General features: G+C 40.8%; 1 protein-coding gene across 1 annotated transcript in view; it reads right to left on the bottom strand.

Moving 5' to 3' along the window:
- The window catches only part of LOC128652530 (cohesin subunit SA-2), an 851,571-nt gene that overhangs the window by 812,936 nt on the left and 14,767 nt on the right, over positions 1-23,868 (bottom strand). The window lies entirely within an intron of this gene.

The raw sequence follows: 23,868 nt of genomic DNA, 5'->3' as shown, positions 1-23,868 counted from the left end.
TGTAATATAAAACTCTTAACTAAAGTGCTAAAAAGTAATCTTCCGCCCCCAACATCGCCGCCACTATATTAAATTTATTAACCCCTAAATCTAAGTCTATCCCTAACACTAACACCCCCATAACTTAAATATAATTTAAATACATCTATCTTCATCCATCCGGCATGGAGCGGATCCATCTTCAAGACATCCGACGCGGAGCATCCTCTTCAAACAAAATCCAACTGAAGAATGAAGGTTCCTTTAAATGACGTCATCCAAGATGGCGTCCCTTGAATTCCGATTGGCTGATAAAATTATATCAGCCTATCGGAATTAAGGTAGAAAAAAATCCTATTGGCTGATGCAATCAGCCAATAGGTTTGAGCTTGCATTCTATTGGCTGATCCAATCAGCCAATAGAATGCAAGCTCAATCCTATTGGCTGATTGGATCAGCCAATAGGATTGAACTTCAATCCTATTGGTTGATTGCATCAGCCAATAGGATTTTTTTCTACCTTAATTCCGATTGGCTGATAGAATTCTATCAGCCAATCGGAATTCAAGGGACGCCATCTTGGATGACGTCATTTAAAGGAAGCTTAATTCTTCAGTTGGACTTCGTTTGAAGAGGATGCTCCGCGTCGGATGTCTTGAAGATGGAGCCGCTCCGTGCCGGATGGATGAAGATAGAAGATGCCGTCTGGATGAAGACTTCTGCCCATCTGGAGGACCTCTTCTGGCCGGCTTCGATGAAGACTTCTGCCCGTCTGGAGGACCACTTAGCCCGGCTTCATTGAGGACTTTGGCCCGGCAGGGTGAAGACTTCTCAAGGTAGGGTGATCTTCAAGGGGTTAGTGTTAGGTTTTGTTAAGGGGGATTGGGTGGGTTTTAGAGTAGGGTTGGGTGTGTGGGTGGTGGGTTTTAATATTGGGGGGTATTGTATTTTTTATTACAGGAAATAGAGCTGATTACTTTGGGGCGATGCCCAGCAAAAGGCCCTTTTAAGGGCTATTTTTAATTTAGTATTGGGTAGGGCTTTTTATTATTTTGGGGGGCTTTTTTATTTTATTAGGGGGATTAGATTAGGTGTAATTAGTTTTAAAAACTTGCATTTATTTTATTATTTTCTGTAATTTAGTTGTTTTTTTCCGTACTTTATATAATTTATTTCAATTGTATTTAATTGTAGTTAGTTTAGGTTATTAATTTAATTATAGTGTAGTGTTAGGTGTAATTGTAACTTAGGTTAGGATTTATTTTATAGGTAAATTTGAATTTATTTTAACTAGGTAGCTATTAAATAGTGAATAACTATTTAATAACTATTGTACCTAGTTAAAATAAATGCAAACTTGCCTGTAAAATAAAAATAAACCATAAGATAGCTACAATGTAACTATTAGTTATATTGTAGCTAGTTTAGGGTTTATTTTATAGGTAAGTATTTAGTTTTAAATAGGAATAATTTAGTTAATGATAGTTATTTTATTTAGATTTATTTAAATTATATTTAAGTTAGGGGGGTGTTAGTGTTAGACTTAGATTTAGGGGTTAATAAATTTAATATAGTGGCGGCGACATTGGGGGTGGCAGATTAGGGGTTAATAAATATAATGTAGGGTTCGGCGATGTTGGGGGCAGCAGATTAGGGGTTCATAAGTATAATGTAGGTGGCGGCGATGTTGGGGGCAGCAGATTAGGGGTTAATACATATAATGTAGGTGGCGGCGGTGTCAGGAGAGGCAGATTAGGGGTTAATAATATAATGCAGGTGTCGGCGATGTCGGAGGCGGCGGATTAGGGGGTAATAAGTGTAATATTAGGGGTGTTTAGACTCGGGGTTCATGTTAGGGTGTTAGGTGTAGACATAAAAAGTATTTCACCATAGGAATCAATGGGGCTGCGTTAGGAGCTTTACGCTGCTTTTTTGCAGGTGTTAGGTTTTTTTTCACCCGGCTCTCCCCCATTGATTCCTATTAGGAAATCGTGCACGAGCACGTTTTACCTGTTCACCGCTGACTTAAGCAGCACTGGTATTGAGGTGAGATGTGGAGCTAAATTTTGCTCTACGCTCACTTTTTTGCGGCTAACGCCGGGTTTCTAAAAACCCGTAATACCAGCGTTACTGTAAGTGAGCGGTGAGGGGGAAATGCTCGTTAGCAACGCACTAGGCGAGTGTAACTACAAACAAAAAAAGTTTACGATTACTTTAATTCTTAAAAAAGATAAATGTCCAGAGGAACCAGGCTCATATAGGCCAATTTCTTTATTAAATATAGATTATAAGTTCTTTACAGCAATAGTAGCTTCTAGACTTAAGAATTGTTTATCCGAATTGATAAATGGTGATCAAACGGGATTATGGCAGGTAGAAATCCAGTTAGAAATATCTGGATGGTATTGCTGCTGCTAGATTATTTCTGGAACAAGGAGACAAAGAAATCACATTAGAAAATAGATATTGCACTGCTCACTATTGATGCAGAGAAAATTTTCGATTCCATCATATGGGATCACCAGCAATAGATAAATTCAGTTTGAAGGGCCATTTTAATACTTTTATTCGACATACTGTATATATAAAAACTCTTTCTCCCATATTTTGGTCAATGGAGACTTAATATAATACTATCCCAGAAAACAAGACAAGGATACCCTCTATCCCCCTTGTTATTTAATATGGCGATAGAATCTGGCAATTCTTTTGAGACAGGAACTAAAGGTGATCCTATTAGGGATGTAGATAATATACTCTCACTATATGCATATGATTTGTTTTTATTCTTGAGTGACACTAAAAATAGTATACCTCATTTTCTCTATCTTTCTACAACCTTTAGCTCTTTTTCTGGTTATAAAATCAATTCGGACAACTCTGAGCTACTTTGGATTTGTATATACACATATAAACACTTAAATATATGTATGTAAGCATTTATATATACAGTATATTTATAGTGATTACACAGTCCCCATAGAGTGTATATTTTTTTCTGGACAATTAGGAATTAACTAAAGAGTGTATAAATTGGATAGGTGCTGGAAACAGGCATTGTATATGATTACAGCTTATGCCGAAATGCGCCAGTCACTGACGGCAGGCTCTGGGTTTTTAATTTGTCTCCCTCCGTTTATATTTTTAATGGAATATTAATAATAAAGGACATTTTATCTTTATTCATCCACTGCTGACGTTACCTTTTCTGTTCTGTAAGTTTTATACTTCAATAAAGAAAAGTATATAAAAACCATAGCTAGCATGATATTTTGCTAATGACAAGAGTTTATGAATTGAAATTTGAGGTTATCAGGTTTAGAAGCAATTTAATTCAGTTCTTTATACAAAAGATAGTTAATATGTGGAATAACCACCAAGCAGAATGGACAAATACAGTTAAGGAATTAAAGATCAATATGGATATGAATAACACTATTCTAATGGACCACACTTTTAAAAAAAAAAAAATGTATTGCATTCCCTGGGTTTCTTCTACAACAGGGATTGACAAACAAACTTGCCACTACTGTTGCACGTTACCAGAGGTATAATTTTGTTGAGGGCATTGAATTGTTTTGCTCCCTCCACCCCCTGGAGAATTTCTGCAGGCGCCCATGCCTCCATCTCATCACTGTACAGGTGTGTACTTTGGGTAGGTGATCAATATTACAATAATTATCACAAGAAAATTAGAGGGGGCGTGATCGATCATTTTAGACAAACTTCTCTTTGACATGAGGGGACTCATAAAATTCTAATTAAATCAGAGTAATAAATAGGGGTGCTATATAAAGCCCCATACCCCCTAGTGGGGCAGGTTATCAGGTTTTTTTTAGTATTTTTATAATCTTTTATTGAGGGCATTGCCTTGTCTAAAGAAAAGTCTCAACTATCATGTTCAAAAACTTAGATTATGAATCAAGAGTTTAATCTCTGGGCCATTATATTAATAAGCCTGAGATGAAAGAAAAAGAAAAATACTGGCTCAAATAAAGACCAAAAAGAAAAAACTGAACATTCAGTTTAGTACTACATAACCATCATCAAGCTGAAGAAAGGACAATTACTAATTAGCACAAGTGATAGATGATAAATGTGACCCTGAGGGGTACAACAGATGAAGAAATAGAAAGGAAGGCTAGATGAAATACTAAATAGCTGTAGAAACCATCAGAAATTGAGATTAAATATCTCTGGTTCTGGCAAAGCATCTGGAATAGAGAGGATTAAACAAAAAATCATAAAGGTCTAAAATTGAAAATAAGTCATGGATACCCTTTGAAGAAGAAACCTTTCTCTCAGATTAAGCAATAGTAAACTGAAGCAATCTGCCTAAAAAAATGAATTCCTAAAATGTGAAATGCAGAAGAGTACAGAACTGTTCAAGTCAAATTCAAGTGACTTCCATTATAGATAAGGAAACTAGAGGATCCTTTCTACCACAGCAGTGACCTTGACTGACTGGAAAAACAGAGACAAGTATCTTATTTGAGAAAAAAAGATTGCACAAAGTACAAAGCTAATAAACAGTAACCTTGTCTCCTGACGAAACCATCTCCTTGTGCTCTCCTCCATCTCAGACTGCACCCCAACTCAAGAGATTGGTGTCAGTAGAAAAGAGTGTCCAAAAAGCTGATTAAAAAAACGCCTCCTAAAAACTGGAGTGGAGAATAAACCACTAGAACAAATATTGTTTTACAGAGGAGTCTAAAAGGATCACTAAGAAAACAGATTTAGATTCTTTGCACTAAGAAAATAGCAAGCCAAATTGATAAAGCTGATATAGAAAGTGCAACAGGACCTCAGATGATAAAAAAAACTCTCCCAAAACTTCCATACAAAGAACAAATAATGGAAGAAAAAAAAAGCTTATTTGAACTTAGATCACAATTGATCAGTAAGAGTAAGTAACATGGCACAGTCTACCAAGATTCTCAGAAATAAAAATCCTAATGAATTTTCTGAAAATTTATTTTCCTACCATTCCTGCGAAGAACAACAGAAAAACATAAATTATGCTTAACAGATAATTTCATTTCCTTCTGTATAAGGAGAGTCCACAGCTTCATTCCTTACTGTTTGGAAACACTGAACCTGGCCACCAGGAGAAGGCAAAGACACCCCTGCAAAAGGCTCAAATACCTTTCCCACTTCCCACATCCCCCAGTCATTCTGTCGAGGGAACAAGGAACAGTAGGAGAAATATCAGGGTATAAAAGGTGCCAGAAGAAAACACAAAATTTAGGGGTCCACCCATCAGAGAAACACGGGCGGGAGCCATGGACTCTCCTTATACAGAAGGAAATTAAATTATCTGGTAAGCATAATTTATGTTTTCCTTCTTAATATAAGGAGAGTCCACGGCTTCATTTCTTACTGTTGGGAAACTTATACCCAAACTCTAGAGGACACTGAATGATAACGGGAGGGACAAAAAAGAGGCGGACCCTAATCTTAAGGCACCACAGCCTGCAAAACCTTTCTGCCGAAGGCTGCTTCAGCGAAAGCAAAAACATAATACTTGTAGAATTTATAAATAGTGTGTAAGGAGGACCAGGTAGTCACCTTACAAATCTGATCCATAGAGGCCTCGTTCTTAAAGGCCCAAGAGGAATCCACTGCTCTAGTAGAATGAGCCGTAATTCTCTGAGGAGGTCTATGTCCCGCTGTTTCATAGGATAAGCGGATAAGACTCCTCAGCCAAAAAGATAAGGAAGTCGAAGAGATCTTCTGACCCTTATGCTTCAAAGAATATGCCAGGAAGAAGTTTGTCTAAAATCCTTAGTAGCTTGAAGATAAAACTTCAAAGCACGAACCACGTCCAAATTATGAAGTAAACGTTCCTTTGAAGAAGAAGGATTAGGACACAAAGAAGGGACCACAATCTCTTGATTGATGTTGCGGTCTGACACAACCTTAGGGAGAAACCCTAACTTAGTATGTAGGACAGCCTTATCTGAATGGAACACCAGATAAGGAGGCTCACATTGCAAGGTGGCAATCTCAGATACTCTGCGTGCCGAGGCAATAGCCAGTAGAAAGAGAACTTTCCAGGACAACAATTTAATATCAATTTCATGCTTAGGCTCAAACGGAGCCCATTGCAAAACTTTAAGAACCAGATTCAGACTCCAAGGGGGAACCGAAGATCTGAACACAGGTGTGATCCTAATCAGAGCCCTAACAAAAGACTGAACATCTGTAAGCTCAGAGAGCCTCTTGTGCAGTAAAACAGACATGGCTGAAATCTGACCCCTCAGGGAACTGGCCGAAAGACCCTTCTTCAGACCATCCTGCAGAAACAACAGAATCCTGGCAACTTTAACTTTATGCCAAGGAAAACCACACTCTTCACACAATAAGTAGGTTCTCCACACCTTCTAATAGATGCAACAAGTAACTGGCTTACAAGCTTGGACGAGAGTATCAATAACTCTCTCAGAAATAACTCTATAGGCTAGTACTAAGCATTCAATCTCCACGCAGTCAGCCTCAGAGAATCTAGATTTTGATGAACAAAAGGACCTTGTTCAAGGAGATCCCTGCAACAAGGTAATTTACATGGAGGAGATTACATCCTCACTAGGTCCATGAACCACGTCCTTCGCGGCCACGATGGAGCAATCAGTATTACTGACTCCTGCTCCTGCTTGATGCGGACCACTACCTGAGGAAGGATTGGTAATGACAGAAAAAGGTAGATTAGGTTGAACCTTTAAGGCACCGCTAATGTATCTATTAGCTCCGCCTGAGGGTCCCTGGACCTCGACTCATATCTGGGTAGTTTCGTATTGAGACGAGACGCCATGAGATCTATCTCCGGCGTCCCCCACCTGTAGCATATCTCCGCAAACACATCGGGATGGAGAGACCAGTCCCCCGGATGAAAAAATTGTCTGCTGAGAAAAAACGCTTCCAAGTTGTCCACACCTGGTATGTGGATCACTGACAGCGAACAGCTGTGGGCCTCCGCCTTCTCCAGAATCTGAGAAACTTCTCTCATTGCTAGGGAGCTTCTCGTTCCCCCTGATGGTTGATGCAAGCCACGAGGTTATATTGTCTGATTGGAAACTGATAAACTGGGACTAACCCAGAAGAGGCCAAGCCTTCAGAGCATTGTAGATTGCTCGAAGCTCCAAAGTGTTGATTGGGAGGGAGCGTTCCTCCTGAGACCACAGGCCCTGTTCCTTCTTGGCACCCCAAACAGTTCCCCATCCTGAGAGGCCTGTGTCCATAGTCACAATCTCCAAGGATGGTCTGAGAAAGGATGTCCCTCGGGACAGATGATCTGGACAGAGCCACCAAGAGAGCGATTCACTCGACCGGTTGTCCAGGGAAATCTGTTGAGACAGATCTGAATGATCGCCGTTCAACTGCCTCAGCATGCACAATTTTTGCGACCTGAGACAGAACCTGGCAAAAGGAATTATGTCCATGCTGGACACCATGAGACCAATTACCTCCATACACTGAGCCACAGATGGCCTTAAGGAGGTCCGGAGGGCAAGACATGCCAAAGCTAGCTTGCACTATCTGTGGTCGGTTAGAAATATCCTCATGGATATTGAATCTATTATAGTACCCAGGAATTCTACCTTGGTGCTTGGAATGAGAGAACTCTTCTCTAAGTTTATCTTCCATCCATGTGATCAAAGGAGAGAAAAGAGATACTGAATGGTCCTTTGCTAGCTGAAAGGATGGTGCTTGAACCGGAATGTCGTCCAAGTAGGGAGCTAATGCTCTACCTTGGGTTCTGGTGATGGCCAGGAGAGCTCCTAGAACCTTTGTAAAGATTCTTGGGGCCGTAGCTAGACCAAACGGAAGTGCAATGAACTAGAAGTGCTGATCCAGGAACACAAACCTTAGGAACTGGAAGTGGTCCCTGTGGATTGAAACGTGAAGGTAGGCATCATTCATATTTATAGTGGTCATGAACTGTCCTTCCTGAACTAGGAAGGATGCAACTTATTGTCTCCGTCTTGAATGAGGGGACATTTAGAAATTTCTTTAAGCACTTTAGGTCTAGAATTGGGCGGAAAAAGTTCCCTCTTTCTTTGGGACCACAAACAGGTTTGAGTAGTATCCCAAACCTCTTTCTGCGATAGGAACCTGGACAATGACCCCCAAGGAGGACAGATCCTGCACGCACCCCAAAAAGGCTTCCCTCTTTGCTGGTTTTAAAGACAGGCTTGAGAGGAGAAATCTGCCCTTGGGTGGATGAGATTTTAAACCTATCTTGTATCCCAGAGCTTTAGGGACGGAACCCCACAACTCCAGCTAAGAATCCAGGACTGGAAATAATATTTTTAAAGGCAGACGAAGAGGAAAAGGAATCCAATTCTATCCCATTCATTTTTAATAATATTCAAAAATTTTACAGGTACAGGAAAAGTTAGAGGGCTACCCTGTCCTCGTACACTCTGTCTAATTTAGAGATCAAAGGTTCATCAGGTAACTTGGCCTCTGGAACCTCTAATGTCGACAGAACCTCCTTTAGAAGAAACGTAGGTGTTCATTTTTAAATCTAAAGGCTGCCTCCTCTGCAGCCAGAGGTCTAGAGGTAACATACTCCGATCCAGAAATTTCACCCTCTGAAGACTCAAGAGTGTGACATATCCTGGGATACTTGAAAGGCAGACAAATCAAGCAAATCACTGGATGTCCCTTGGACTGGAGAGCTATGTTTAAGCTTTCACTTGCGCTTAGCAGGGCGAGGTAGAGCACTAAGGGCATCATACACTGCCGTCTTTAACTGAGCGGTAAAGTCTGATGGTAAAACGCTCCCTCCACATGGAGGATCAGGTGTGCTACAGGAAGCTGCATGTGATAATGTAGATGATTGATGGGTATGCTCCTCACGGGACGGCGAGTCCTCAGAGGTGGACGGCTTATTCGTACTAAAGGGGTTAACCTTCTTAGACATAATAACCTTCTTGATGCATATGGAACATAGTTGAGAGGGCGGGCACACCAAGGCCTCCTCACAATATAGACAGGTATTACTATTAGGAATAGAGGGAGTACCCTCAAGCAAACCAGGATCCTCCATAGCTTGTGCTAACAAAAGTAGGATACAAATAAATGCACTTTTTATTTCTCACAAAAACGGCACCTTTATACCCCCAATGACTGGGGCACTCACCATCTCCTAGACCCAGGCAACCAGAGAAGAAGCGATCTCTCAGACAGCGAGCTCGGTCAGGAAAGAGAAAACGAAAGTGTGACCACACCCGGTCACGTGGTGCGCAATGCAGGACTGCCCCTGCTATGAGAAAAAGTGCGCCAAGCTACTAGCTGCGCAGCGTTCAAAGTGAAAGTAAAACACCTGTATGTTCCGTTACCACATAACAACAGTCTATGAGCCCAAAATAAATCTCACACATAAAGCAGTATAACTCAAAGAACACATTTGATTAATCCCACCTGTTCAATAACCACTCTCAGGAGATATTAACCCACGATTCTATAAAGATAAAAGGAGTCACACTGTGACCCTGTCTTCAGCAATTTCAACATAAGTAAAAATTTAAACGATCTTTCCAGAATCCGTGCTGTGGAACAGAAACACAGCCTCAAGTGTGACAGTCTTGTAGCATTATATATGAAGAGGTTGTTGTAACTCTACTATTGTTAGACTGGAGAACTATGTTTAAGCTTTCACTTGCGCTTAGCAGGGCGAGGTAGAGCACTAAGGCCATCATACTCCTGCCGTCTTTAACTGAGCGGTTAAGTCTGATGGTAAAACGCTCCCTCCACATGGAGGATCAGGTGTGCTACAGGAAGCTGCATGTGATAATGTAGATGATTGATGGGTATGCTCCTCACGGGACGGCGAGTCCTCAGAGGTGGACGGCTTATTCGTACTAAAGGGGTTAACCTTCTTAGACATAATAACCTTCTTGATGCATATGGAACATAGTTGAGAGGGCGGGCACACCAAGGCCTCCTCACAATATAGACAGGTATTACTATTAGGAATAGAGGGAGTACCCTCAAGCAAACCAGGATCCTCCATAGCTTGTGCTAACAACAGTAGGATACAAATAAATGCACTTTTTATTTCTCACAAAAACGGCACCTTTATACCCCCAATGACTGGGGCACTCACCATCTCCTAGACCCAGGCAACCAGAGAAGAAGCGATCTCTCAGACAGCTAGCTCGGTCAGGAAAGAGAAAACGAAAGTGTGACCACACCCGGTCACGTGGTGCGCAATGCAGGACTGCCCCTGCTATGAGAAAAAGTGCGCCAAGCTACTAGCTGCGCAGCGTTCAAAGTGAAAGTAAAACACCTGTATGTTCCGTTACCACATAACAACAGTCTATGAGCCCAAAATAAATCTCACACATAAAGCAGTATAACTCAAAGAACACATTTGATTAATCCCACCTGTTCAATAACCACTCTCAGGAGATATTAACCCACGATTCTATAAAGATAAAAGGAGTCACACTGTGACCCTGTCTTCAGCAATTTCAACATAAGTAAAAATTTAAACGATCTTTCCAGAATCCGTGCTGTGGAACAGAAACACAGCCTCAAGTGTGACAGTCTTGTAGCATTATATATGAAGAGGTTGTTGTGCACTCTACTATTGTTATAAAATCTTAAAGAGACAGGTGCTTGCAGTCATAACACAAAATTATACTAAAACATTTTAATAATAAATTCATTATCAGCATTAGGTCACCTTAAACTGATACCTGGGTCCAATTTAATCCTTAGGCCTCTAGGTATAAGTTTTTCTCTAACATAATTCTCAAGACTGACAATTTACCATTTCAGTTTCAACTCTTTAATGGCCTTTGCTTTGTACAATTTAAATGCTGTAAAGACATCTTCACTTTTCTCATCAATATTTTGTTCATCAATAATAATTGTGGCTTTAAATGCTTCACTAATATCACTTTGCCATCTTTCATCAGAAATTTTGAATGCCATTTTGCCACCTCCAGAAAGAAACAAAGTCCCTGAGATATCAAGAAAAGCAAATATTAAACTTCCGCTTGGTTTTACAATCAACAGTAGGTGCTCAACAGAAAGAGCATAAAATAAGCTGTATAAGTCAAAAAATATATATGAAGAGGTTGCTGTGCACTCTACTATTGTTATAAAATCTTAAAGAGACAGTTGCTTGCAGTCATAACACAAAATTATACTAAAACATTTTAAAGAGAAGTCATAACTAAATTAAAAGTTATGAAAAAGAATGACAAGGCAGCACTCAGATATCTTGGATAACAAGTGGTTTATTTTGCTATTCCCAACATGTCAAAGACATAGATAACCCCTAAACCAAAATTGTGATTAAAAAGTAGTAATATACACATACCAGGCCTGGTTATCAGAACAATTCCTTACACCAAATTATATAAGTACTAAATACAGAAAAGCGCAATTATGTTACAAAAACGCTCTCCTATATATAAACAATATGGTCAAATATACAATAAGCAACAATAAACACCATTAGACATTAAGTAGCAAATGTCCAGAACCATCAGAGCACTTAGTGTGAATCACACGCTCTGTATTGCATGGGAAAGTTGCATAATAAAGTTCCAGCGTAACTGATTTTGAGCCAGCCAGCACAACAAGAAAAAAGCAGCCTCACCACCATGCGCGGTAGAAGTTCCTGTTTACACCTGTATCGTTACCTCTGTATTCAATTCACAAGCTTCACAGAGAGTGTGACGATATCACAAAAGGTAACTGTGTGTGGTCCTCTTTTCCGGTTATCACCTCCTTTCAATTGTGGACACGGAACTCCCAAACAAGGCCGCTGACTTTAATGCTGGTAACCGCAACCGCTCCTCAGTAATGCGGTAATTCAAAACCTCTGCCAGTTAAGTGTACTCCACTTCAAAAGTTGCCGCTTCTCAGACGTCAGTCATGACGCATTTCGCCCCTCCCCCTTAGTGGGCTGACTTCAGGGCTTCAACGGATGGTTGTGTACGGCAATTGCACTCCATTTATAGCATGGATGCTCATTTAAATATTTAATTTATGATGATTTGAGTTACATCACAGCAAACTTATTTACAGAAAAAACACACAATATATGCACGTGCAATATAAAAACCAACTATTACTTTGTGCAAAAAATGTTTTGGGGTAGTTTCACCCTGGAGATGGCAAACGGCTCACATCAAACACAATATAAAGAAAAACATTTTGACACATTGTTGTTAAGGGCAAAAGAGTACCGTTATGTTAACTAGATAGATATATTTTTAGAGGCTATAATGAACCCATTCACAAATCCCTAACAGAAAAATACTAAAGGAAGCATGAGAAGTCTATTTTTTCGTTAAGGCCATTTGGGGCCAGTGTATCTAAGCAGTAAATCCAACGGGACTCACTCTTAAGTAACATATTATCCACATCACCCCCACGGCGATGCTGTTTAATATGTTGTATTCCTGTCACTTTCATAATAGTAAAATCTGAGTTATGATACTGTTCAAAGTGTCTGGCCACCGGACTATCCTGTTCCTTATTTTTAATGTCATCCCTATGCTCCCTCACTCGATCTTTCAAGTCACACTTAGTTTTTCCGATATAATATAGGGGACATGAACAGTGCAAGAGGTAAATTACACCTGCAGTGTTACAGGTAATCCATTGTTTAATGTTGTATTGTTGACCTGTTAAGGTTTCAAATTTACTAGTTTTCTGTATACACCTGCAATACACACAATGCCCACACGGGCTGCAGCCTTGCCATCTGCCTCTTGCACTTAACCATGTAGTTGTGGGGTTCTTCATATACTCATTTCTAACTAGCTTATCTTTGAGACTGCTAGCTCTACGTGCTGTAAGGAGAGGATAGTCTCCTACATATTCTCTTAATTCATCATCAATGGTTAACATGTGCCAATATTTTTGCATTATGTGTCTCAATTTGCCCCAGTGAGAATTGAACTTTGTTATAAGGCGTACCTTATTTGTGTTCCTTTTAACTGCATTTTGTTTGTATAATAGGTCATTCCTGGTGCTACTCCTAGCTCGTGTCCATGCCTTTTTAACCTGTCTTTTGGAGTAACCTCTTTCAAGGAACCTACATGACATATCTTTTGCCTGCTCCTCAAAGTCCTCAGAATTAGAGCAGTTTCTTCTCAGGCGAAGAAACTGGCCTATTGGTATCCCAGTTTTTAAACTATCTGGGTGATGACTACTAGCATGTAGAAGGCTGTTTGTGGCTGTTGATTTACGATGTACCTTAGTGGTTAGGCGTCTGCCTTCCTTTTTAATAGATAGATCTAGAAATATTGCTTCATCTTTACTCATTTCATATGTAAGAAAGATATTGTACCCATTATCAGTGTTCAGTATACCAAGAAAATTTTCCAATAACTCCTTGCTACCACTCCAGAGAAGAAGGATATCATCCACATAGCGAAGCCAGAGTACCACATGTGCCTCCACCAGGGATTCAAAGCACGAGAAAATTTCCCATGCTTCCCATAAGCCAAGATGTAAACAGGCATAGGTGGGGGCACATGTGGCACCCATGGCTGTACCCTGAAGCTGTCTATAATACCTCCCATCAAACTGGAAGATATTATTATTCAAAATTAGTTGTAGCAAAGAAATAACAAAGTCTGTGTGTGCCTGAAAATCTTGCCCCCTTTGTTCAAGAAAATATCTAATTGCTCTAATCCCTACAGTATGAGGGATAGATGAGTATAACGACTCAACGTCAAGAGTAACTAACCAGGTATCATCATCAACATCTATGCCATCCAGCTTCCGGAGGATGTCTGAGGTATCTTGGACATAGGAGGGCAATGAACTTAGAAAGGGCCTCATGAAGAAATCAATGTATCTACTTGCTCCTTCCATTGGCCCCCCTATGCCCAACATAATAGGTCGTCCCGGCGGTTTACTCATACATTTATGTAGTTTAGGAATGCAGTAAAAGGTTGGCACAATTGGAAACTTCTTAAACATAAATGCATGTTCTTTATTGGTTATCAGCCCTTCTCTCAGAGCGTCATTGAGAATAAATAAAAGTTCATTACAAGATGTGTCAAATGCAAATCTGTCTGTCAGTTCATATTGTGTTGTGTTTGATAGTTGCCTATGGACTTCTGCTACGTAGTCATATTCATTCATGACCACTAGGTTTCCACCCTTATCTGAGGATTTAAAAAGGAGTCCCTTACTATTGAGTAGCTCTGAGATGGATTTCCTTTCGCTTAAACTCAAATTGTCCTTAATTACACCACAGACTTGTAATTCCCCAATTTCTCTTTCTACACATCTTACAAAGTTTTGAATCTCTAAAGCGGATGAGAGTGGGGGCATATATCTAGATGGTGGTTTGAATTTGGATTTTTTAGGGTGTTGGATACTTACAGCATCCTCATTTTGATCCTCTAGTAATGACAGTAGGTCATCCATGGCTAATTTGTCCCTTGTGTCCAACAGCAAACCCAGATCATCTTTTCTCTTCATAACTTTTTTAAGGACCAGTTTCCTTGCAAACATATTTAGGTCCTTTATGAATTCGAATTTATCAAGGTGTGCTGATGGACAGAAGGACAAACCTCTGCTTAACAGTGACATTTGGGAGAGGGATAGGGGAAAGGAAGATAAGTTAACAACCCTGAGGGTATCAATGCTCTCAATAGGTTGTTAACCGAGGATGGAAGTTACACTCTCTGATTCCTTGTTAACATCTGTGTTCCTCTGTTGTTCCTGTACCTTCCACCACCTCTCATCCTGTTTGAAGAGCGACCACCTCCCTCTCTTTCGCCCCCCCCTCCTTGACTTCTGCCTAAAGGGGGTAGTTCATGTGAAGAACCAGCCACAGTTTGTAAATCGTTCAGCTCATTATCTGAATTGTCAGTCCCTGAGTCATATGAATTACGACTGCTGTTACTATTTCTATAGATGTAGATTTTATTTAATTTCTTACGTTTCCTAAACTTTACTTCATTTTGTAATTTGTCTAAATTCCTTTGAATTTCTTTATTTAATTTTTCAAAGGCAGGATCTATAGAAAAAATATTCACAGCTAGATATGCTTTCTCTACATCTATTTTACTTTCTTCCAATTTTACCTTATCTTCCGATATCATTAATTCCATTAATTCAATTGTGCATTTAGTTAGAATAGCATTCCATTTTGTAATAAATTCATTATCAGCATTAGGTCACCTTAAACTGATACCTGGGTCTAATTTAATCCTTAGGCCTCTAGGTATAAGTTTTTCTCTAACATAATTCTCAAGACTGACAATTTCCCATTTCAGTTTCAACTCTTTAATGGCCTTTGCTTTGTACAATTTAAATGCTGTAAAGACATCTTCACTTTTCTCATCAATATTTTGTTCATCAATAATAATTGTGGCTTTAAATTCTTCACTAATATCACTTTGCCATCTTTCATCAGAAATTTTGAATGCCATTTTGCCACCTCCAGAAAGAAACAAAGTCCCTGAGATATCAAGAAAAGCAAATATTAAACTTCCGCTTGGTTTTACAATCAACAGTAGGTGCTCAACAGAAACAGCATAAAATAAGCTGTATAAGTAAAAAAATATATATGAAGAGGTTGCTGTGCACTCTACTATTGTTATAAAATCTTAAAGAGACAGTTGCTTGCAGTCATAACACAAAATTATACTAAAACATTTTAAAGAGAAGTCATAACTAAATTAAAAGTTATGAAAAAGAATGACAAGGCAGCACTCAGATATCTTGGATAACAAGTGGTTTATTTTGCTATTCCCAACATGTCAAAGACATAGATAACCCCTAAACCAAAATTGTGATTAAAAAGGAGTAATATACACATACCAGGCCTGGTTATCAGAACAATTCCTTACACCAAATTATATAAGTACAGGTAGCCCTCGGCCGAAAACCCATGACGTCATATCCGGTTTCGGCTCCGTGACTTCATTTCTGGAATGTCATTTCCGGTTTAAGTTACCCCAGAAGTTTGATGTAAATACTAGAACGGACTAAAAGCAATAGATCTGTTTGCTGGAACTTGGCTATATACAGAATAATGATGGATGCACAAAAGTATTTGATGGGCTTAGGATAACATGTTGGCAAAGGCATTTGTTTTCAAATCAGATTAGTAGTATATATGTGAGGGTTAATAACACGTTCTTAGTGGACCAGATGTGTGCTAGAGGATGTCAAATAGTAAGAATGGTACAATTAAACAATATACATTATACAGTATAATAGTGATTAGTACACATAAATAAGCATTTTAAAATAGTTATAAAAGAAATAGCCAGTAGGAAAAGAACCTTCCAAGACAGTCTTAATGTCAAGAGAATGCATAGGCTCAGACAGAGCCCCCTGTAAAATCCTAAGAATCAGACTCAAACTCCAAGGAGGAGCAGAATGTCTAAATACATGCCTGATCCTGGATAGAGCCTAAACAAAAGACTGTATATCAGGAAGCTCAGCCAGCTTCTTGTGTAACAACACAGATAGAGCCGAGACCTGTCCCCTTAAGGAACTGGCGGCAAGTCCCTTCTCCAAACCATCCTGGAGGAAGGAAAGTATCCTGGATACTCTGACCTTAGGAATATCCATGAGTTTCACACCAGAGTAAGTAGGTCCTCCACAGCTTATGATAGATGCGTTGGGTGACCGGCTTCCTGGCTTGAATGAGAGTATCAATCACACTCTCAGAAAAACCTCTTTTGGCTAAGACTAAGCGTTCAATCTGCACGCAGTCAGCATCAGAGAATCTAGATTTTGATGCACAAAGGGGTCCTGTACCAGCAGATCCCTACAACAGGGAAACCTCGACGGAAGAGACAATGACATCCCCACCAGATCAGCAAACCACATCCTCTGCGGCCACGACGGAGCAATCAGAATAGTTGACGCTTGCTCCTGCTTGATGCGGACCACTACTCGAGGTAGAAGTGGTAATGGTGGAAATATGTAGACTAGGTTAAATCCCCAAGGCACCGCTAAAGCATCTATCAGATTTGCCTGGGGATCCTTGGACCGCAACCCGTATCTGGGTAGCTTGAAGTTGAGTCTGGATGCCATGAGATCAATCTCCGGAGTCCCCCATCTGTTGCAAATAGCCGCAAACACTTCAGGGGGGAAGAGACATTCCCCCGGATCAAACTATTGTCTGCTGAGAAAATCCGCTTCCCAGTTGTCCACACCTGGAATGTGGATCGCTGACAGCGAGCAGATGTGGGCCTATACCCATTCCCGAATCCGAGATACTTCCCTCATTGCTTGGGAGCTCCTCATTCCCCCCTGGTGATTGATATAAGCCACCAAGGTAATGTTGTTCGACTGGAATCTGATGAACTGGGACGACCCCAGGTGGGGTAAAGCCATCAGAGCATTGAGGATCGCTTGAAGTTCCAGGATGTTGATCGAAAGAAGCGACTCCTCCCAACTCCACCTGCCCTGTGCCTTCCTGGCACCTTAAACAGCTCCCCATCCTGAGAGGCTTGCGCCCGTAGTCACAATCTTCCAGGATGGTCAACGGAAGAATGTCTCCTTGGACCACGAAAAAGGTTTGACTAGTACCCTAGACCTCTTTCTGTTAGAGGTACCAGTACAATTACTTCTAGAGAGGAGAGATCCCTCATGCACTCTAGAAAGGCATCTTATTTCTCTGGTCTTGACAATAGATTTGACAAGAGGAATCTGCCCCTGGGAGGGTGAGTTTTGAAAACTATCCTGTAACCCTGGGCAACAACTTCCAGAACCCAAGGATTCTGAACGTCTCTCATCCAAGCATCTGCAAAAAGAGATAGTCTGCCCCCTATGAGATCCAGAGACGGATCAGGGGCCGCCCTTCATGACAATTTTCTCTCTTCTGGCTTCTTTCTCTGCTTGGTCTTATTCCAAGACTGAGAAGGTTTCCAAGATCCTTTGGACTGCTCGGGCTTCACGGCAGGACCCTTATGTTTATTTTTCTTATTCTGCGGTAGAAAGGCACCCTTGCCTCCGTAACAGTGGATATGATAGAATCCAGGCCTGGACTGAAAATAATCTTTTCCCTTAAATGGAAGGTAATCTAGATTTGGATGTCATGTCAGCAGACCACGACTTCAACCACAGGGCCCTCTGGGTTAAACCAGAACAGAAAAGCCTGATGTCTTAGCATTCAAGCGAATAATCTGCATATTTGCATCACAGATAAATTAGCTACCCTCAGGGCCTTAATTCTTTTCTGTATCTCATTGAGGGGAGTCTCCACCTCGATTATCTCTGGTAGTGGCTCCTGCCACCGCAGCGACCACTGCTGCAGGTTGAAATACGAACCCTGTGTACTGAAACATTTTCCTTAACAGGGCCTCTAATTTCTTATTCATGGGCTCCTTAAACGACAAACTATCGTCAAGAGTGATAGTGGTGCGCTTAGCGAGCATAAAGATAGCTCCATCCACCTTAGGGACAGATCTCCACAATTCTAGCTGAGAATCAGGAACCGGGAGCAATTTCTTAAACTAAGAAGAAGGGGAGAAAGATGAACCAAGTCTCTCCCATTCATTCTTTATAACATTCACCATCTCTACGGGAACCGGGAAAGTCTGGGGCACCACCCTATCCTCATAAACTTTATCAAGCTTAGGAATAGAAGGTTCCTCTGGTAACTTCGGTTCCGGAACCTCTAGAGTAGCCAACACCTCTTTTAATAAAATGCGTAAGTGCTCCCTCCTAAACCTAAAGTCTGTTTCCTCCGCAGCCGGAGGTTTAGAGGCCGCAGATTCCGACCCAGAGAAAGAGTCCTATCTAGTCTCAGATTCATCCAACGGAGTAAATGACCCCTGGGAAGGATAGCAATGTTTAACCTTTCGCTTGCACTTAGCAGTGCGAGGTAAAGCACTGAAGGCCGCAGACACCACGGTTTGCAACTGATCAGCAAAATTTGGAGGCCACAGGCCCCCTCCCGCAGGAGGATTAGTAGTGCACTGGGGAGCTGCATGTGTAAACGGAGATGATTAGAGGGAACGCACCTCGCGGGAGGTAGACGGCTCAGTTTTACTAAACATCTTGTTCTTTTTAGATATCACTATTTTATCAAGGCATGTGGAACATAGTTGAGCAGGCGAATATACCGTAGCCTCCTCACAATAAGCACAGGCATTAGATTTAGGCAAAGAGGGAGTACCCTCTAACGCATCAGAGTCCTCCATAGCTTGCGCCTTTAATATGGACTATAGAAAATAAATGGCACCTTTTATACTTCCAATGGCCGGGGCACTCACCACCTCCTATGACGCAAGCCCACAGAGAAACCACTTTCGTCTCCTGCAACTGACGGTCAGGAAAAGGAAAAGAATGAGGCTACACCCAGTCACATGAAGTGCCATGCAGGACCGCCCCTGCAGCTGAGAAAAAGCGCGCCAACTAAATGGGCTGCGTGGTAATAAAAATGACGGAAGAGCCTGACTGTTCACATATTGCCAAAGTCGCATCTCACACATATCACAACAAAAAAACACAATTATGTATACATCCCCCCTGTTCAATAATCCCCTTCCGGACCTATTAACCCTTGATTCTATACAGATAAAGGAGTCACACTGTGAACCTGTCTTCTTGCATTATCATTACAGGTATAAAAATGAAACAATCTTACTAGAATCTACGCCGTGGAACAGGAACACGGCCTCTCAAGTTTGACAGTGTTGTAGCATCACTCCTGACATGGACTTGAGTGATAGAAAGCAGGCAGTGAAACTTGTCAACACTGATTGCTTAAGGAGCTGTTAATACGAGTCTGGATGGCATCGGAGAAAGACTCTCTCTGCATCTCCAGACCCTAAAATTCGTCAATGCTCTCACTGAGAGGCTGACAAGAATACTTAAAACTCCAGTCCCATTCCAAAGAGTACTACCCTCCATAAGAGACTACTCCGAATCTTCTGACACTTCTCTGCCATCCTCCTGTGACGAAAGGCAAAGAATGACTGGGGGATGAGGGGAGTGGGGGAGGTATGTGAGCCTTTGGCTGGGGTGTCTCTGCCTCCTCCTGGTGGCCAGATTCTATATTTCCCACAAGTAATGAATGAAGCTGTGGACTCTCCTCATATTAAGATGGAAAAAGTAGGAACTCTGAGCAAGCTGAAAAAGTTTATTGATCCAAAATAGATCATAAAGATCCCTGTTTTGTAGAGACAAGAAAAAAATTGGATTCAAATCAAAGCTCTTATTCAAAACACTGGAACCTCACTGTCACCTCCTAAGTGCCAAGCCAAGGGATGAAAGAAAATAACTCATGTCTGTACAGCCATCATAACCGTAATTGTGGTGAAAGTTGGCCTAAATTCCATACTGTAGTCATAGGCAATAATGATAAGAATCTAGAAATTCCGGACATACTGCGACTAGGCCTTTGATATAGGAATAACCTACCATGTACCAGAATAAAATCTGGATTGGAGGTTCAAGATATTTGTAAGAGGAAGGAGGTTTCAAAATTGTTTGGCTTTTATCCAAATAATACTAGACTTCCAAACAGTTATGGAAAAATCTAAAATTTGTGAAAAAGTAGGAAAATCGTCAACAACAGAAACTACTGAAATTAAATTTGATATTCATAACAAAGTGAACAGATTGCAATTACCTCAGCTTTACAAAAGCTGTTGAAAAGCTGTAGAAAAACAAGGTCCTTTTTATGGAAAGAAACCAAGTTTTTAACCATAGGGTCCCTGAAATGAACTATCCTCAAATGGAATAGTAAATCCTATGGGTAAAGTGGTAATTCTCATGTCTACCTTAGAAAAACTCCCCAATACTCAACAAAAGAAATCAATAAAGGGAACATCTTTAAAAAAACTAAAAAAAACTGAGTAATGTCCTAGCTAGGCTTAGTCCTCAGAGGCAATTGTAGGGGCTGAAAACACCCTCTAAAGCACTTCATAAAGGCATCAACTGTCACATATCTGAACTGACATGGGCATTGAACCAGTAGCAGCAGAATTGTAGAGCCTAAGCCTTAGCAGTACACTGCATAAATGCTCTTTACATATCTGTATCAGGACTAATTGCTAATTATCATAACAAAAACGTACCTACTTAAAACAAATCTGAGTCTGTGTAAATATGTGAAAAACTTCCTTACCTGGACTGATTTGTTTGAGAATCAGTAACCAGAAAAATTAAACAGTAGAAAGATTATCTGACAAATCCATACTCTGACTTGAAGGAGGCTTAGCCGTCCTAATAACAGAAATTGCAGAGAGCAGAAGTCTTGAATTCAGAGCCAAATCTGTTGAACTCCCTTGTACAATGGAACAAAGGGAGTAGAGAATCCTTTAGAGAAAAAAACTAAATCTATGCCAACCTGATAAATTAATTTCTTTCATGGTTGTGAGAGTCCACAATCTAATACTCTTGGGATTCAACTCCTGGCCACTAGGAGGAGGCAAAGATTCCCAAAGCTTCCAAGAGCACTTCATCACTCCCACCTCTCTGGTATGCCAGTCTGACGTATAGCCATGCAAGGAAAAGTAGAAAAAAAGTTAGTAACAGGACAAAGAAGAGAAAATGTGCAGCAACTTAGAACAGCCAACAGAAAAAAACTTAAGTCATAAAATGGGTGGGGCTCATGTACGCTCACCACCATTAAATAAATTAATTTATAAAGTAAGCATAAAAATTAGTTTTCTTTCATACAGTGGTGAGAGTCCACGATCCATTACTCCTGGGAACTAACACCCAAGCTGTGGAGTGCACTAGTAATTTGGGGTGGGGCAAAAAGTTTTGAAAAGGCAGGCACCTAGGGCCCGATCCGATATGCAGTGTCGCCACCGCAAAAGCCGGCGACGCCAAATTTTGCGCTGGTTTGGTATCACATATACGGCGTAACATAGAAGTTACGCTCGTATATTTCACCCTTCGGCCGTAGTTTTTTGGCCCATAGAGTCATATACCAAACCCGCGCAGTTTGGTATCCAAAATACAGCATAAGGACTTACGTGGCAAAAATGGAGAAATCTTACTCCATTTTCACCTCGCCACAAATTGCAGGCGTAGTAAGCCTTACGCTGAGTATTGGAGCCCCGTAACTCCCTAAACTGCCTGCAAAATAAAACCTAACACCTAACGCATGCGCAATGTCTATCTTCCTGTCAACCGCAATTCCCCGCCGCAATCCCTAATAAAGTGTTCAACCCCTAAACCGCCATTAATATTATTTAGATTTATTTCAATAATAATTAAGTTAGGGGGTGTTAGGGTTAGACTTAGGTTTAGTGGTTAATATATTTAAAATAGGTGGCGGCGGTGTAGGGGAATCAGATTAGGGGTTAATAAATTTAATATAGCTGGCAGCGGTGTAGGGGAATCATATTAGGGGTTAATAAATTTAATATAGCTGGCGGCGGTGTAGGGAAATCATATTAGGGGTTAATAAATTTAATGTAGCTGGCGGCGGTGTAGGGGGCTCAGATTAGGGGTTAACATAGTTAAAATAGGTGGCGGCGGGGTAGGGGGCTCAGATTATGGGTTAATATAGTTAATGTAGGTGGCAGCGTGGTAGGGGGCTCACATTAGGCGGTAATACATATAATATAGGTGGTGGTGGTGTAGGGGGATCATATTAGGGGTTACTATATTTAATATAGGTGGCGGCGGTGTAGGGAGATCATATTAGGGGTTACTATATTTAATGTAGCTGGCGGCGGTGTAGGGGGATCAGATTAGGGGATAATACATTTAATGTAGCTGGCAGGGGGGTCCGGAAGCGGCGGTTTAGGGGTTAATATATTTATTATTAGGAGTGAGAGGGGGGATTGCGGATAGAGGGGTATACGTGTCGGGATGATGTTTGGGAGGCGTGTTAGACAGTAACGGGAGATTTTATACATTAGTCGTTTTTTTTATGCGGTGGCAGTTTCTAATGTGCCGTAAGTCACTGGCGACTCCATAAATTTGTACTTACGCTGATTTCTGGACATCGCTAGTTTGTCTGACTTACGGCACTTTAGCAACTGACGGCGCCGTATATGCAATAGGTCGCTGTGCGAGGTGAAACTATGGGCGGCGTAGGTTTCCACGCTTGCGCCGAAACCTGCGCCATATCGGATTACGCCCCTAATTTCCAGACACCTGTGCCTGGAGTACTTTCCTACCAAAGGATGCTTCAAAAGAAGTAAAAACATCTAGGTGGTAGAAATTAGTAAAGGTATGTAATAATGACTACTAGGTTGCTGCCCTGCATATTTGTTCATCAGAAGCCTAATTTTGAAAACCCAGGAAGTGGAAGCTGATCTATTAGAATGGTCTGTCAAGTGTTTTGGATGAGACTTTCTCACCTCCAAGTAATCCTTGAAAATCAAGAGATTTAGTCAAAAAACTAAAGCAACTGCTGTGGCCTTCTGGTCTTTGTGTGGACCCCAGGAATTAACAAATTAGACGGTTGTCTAAAATATTTACTAGCTTATAAACAGAATATTAAAGCTGTAATCTAAATTATGCAGAATATTTTCTTTGAAATATGAGGATTGGGACAAAAGGAAGGAATAACAATTTCCTGATTGATTTTTTTTCAGAATAGACTTTCTTTGAAAAAAAATTTGATTGGCCGATTGGATGAGCCAATAGAATTGACCTCGCATTCTATTGGCTCATCCAATCAGCCAATCGGATTGAACTTCAATCAGATTGGCTGATTAAATCAACCAATCGGATTTTTCCTACCTTAATTCCGATTGGCTGATAGAATCCTATCAGCCAATCGGAATTCAAGGGACGCCATCTTGGATGACGTCATTTAAAGGAACCTTCATTCTGCGTTAGGACATCGGAAGAAGAGGATGGCTCCGCGTCGGCTGGATAGAAGATGGCTCCACTCCGGAAGGATGAAGATAGACGATGCGGCCTGGATGAAGATGTCTGCCAGTCTGGATGTCCTCTTCTGCCCGGATA

Source organism: Bombina bombina, chromosome 3, assembly GCF_027579735.1.
Source record: "Bombina bombina isolate aBomBom1 chromosome 3, aBomBom1.pri, whole genome shotgun sequence".
NCBI classification, from domain to species: Eukaryota; Metazoa; Chordata; class Amphibia; order Anura; family Bombinatoridae; genus Bombina; species Bombina bombina.
The sequence above is the reverse complement of the archived record's forward strand: the minus strand, read 5'-3'. Positions and strand labels throughout refer to the sequence as shown.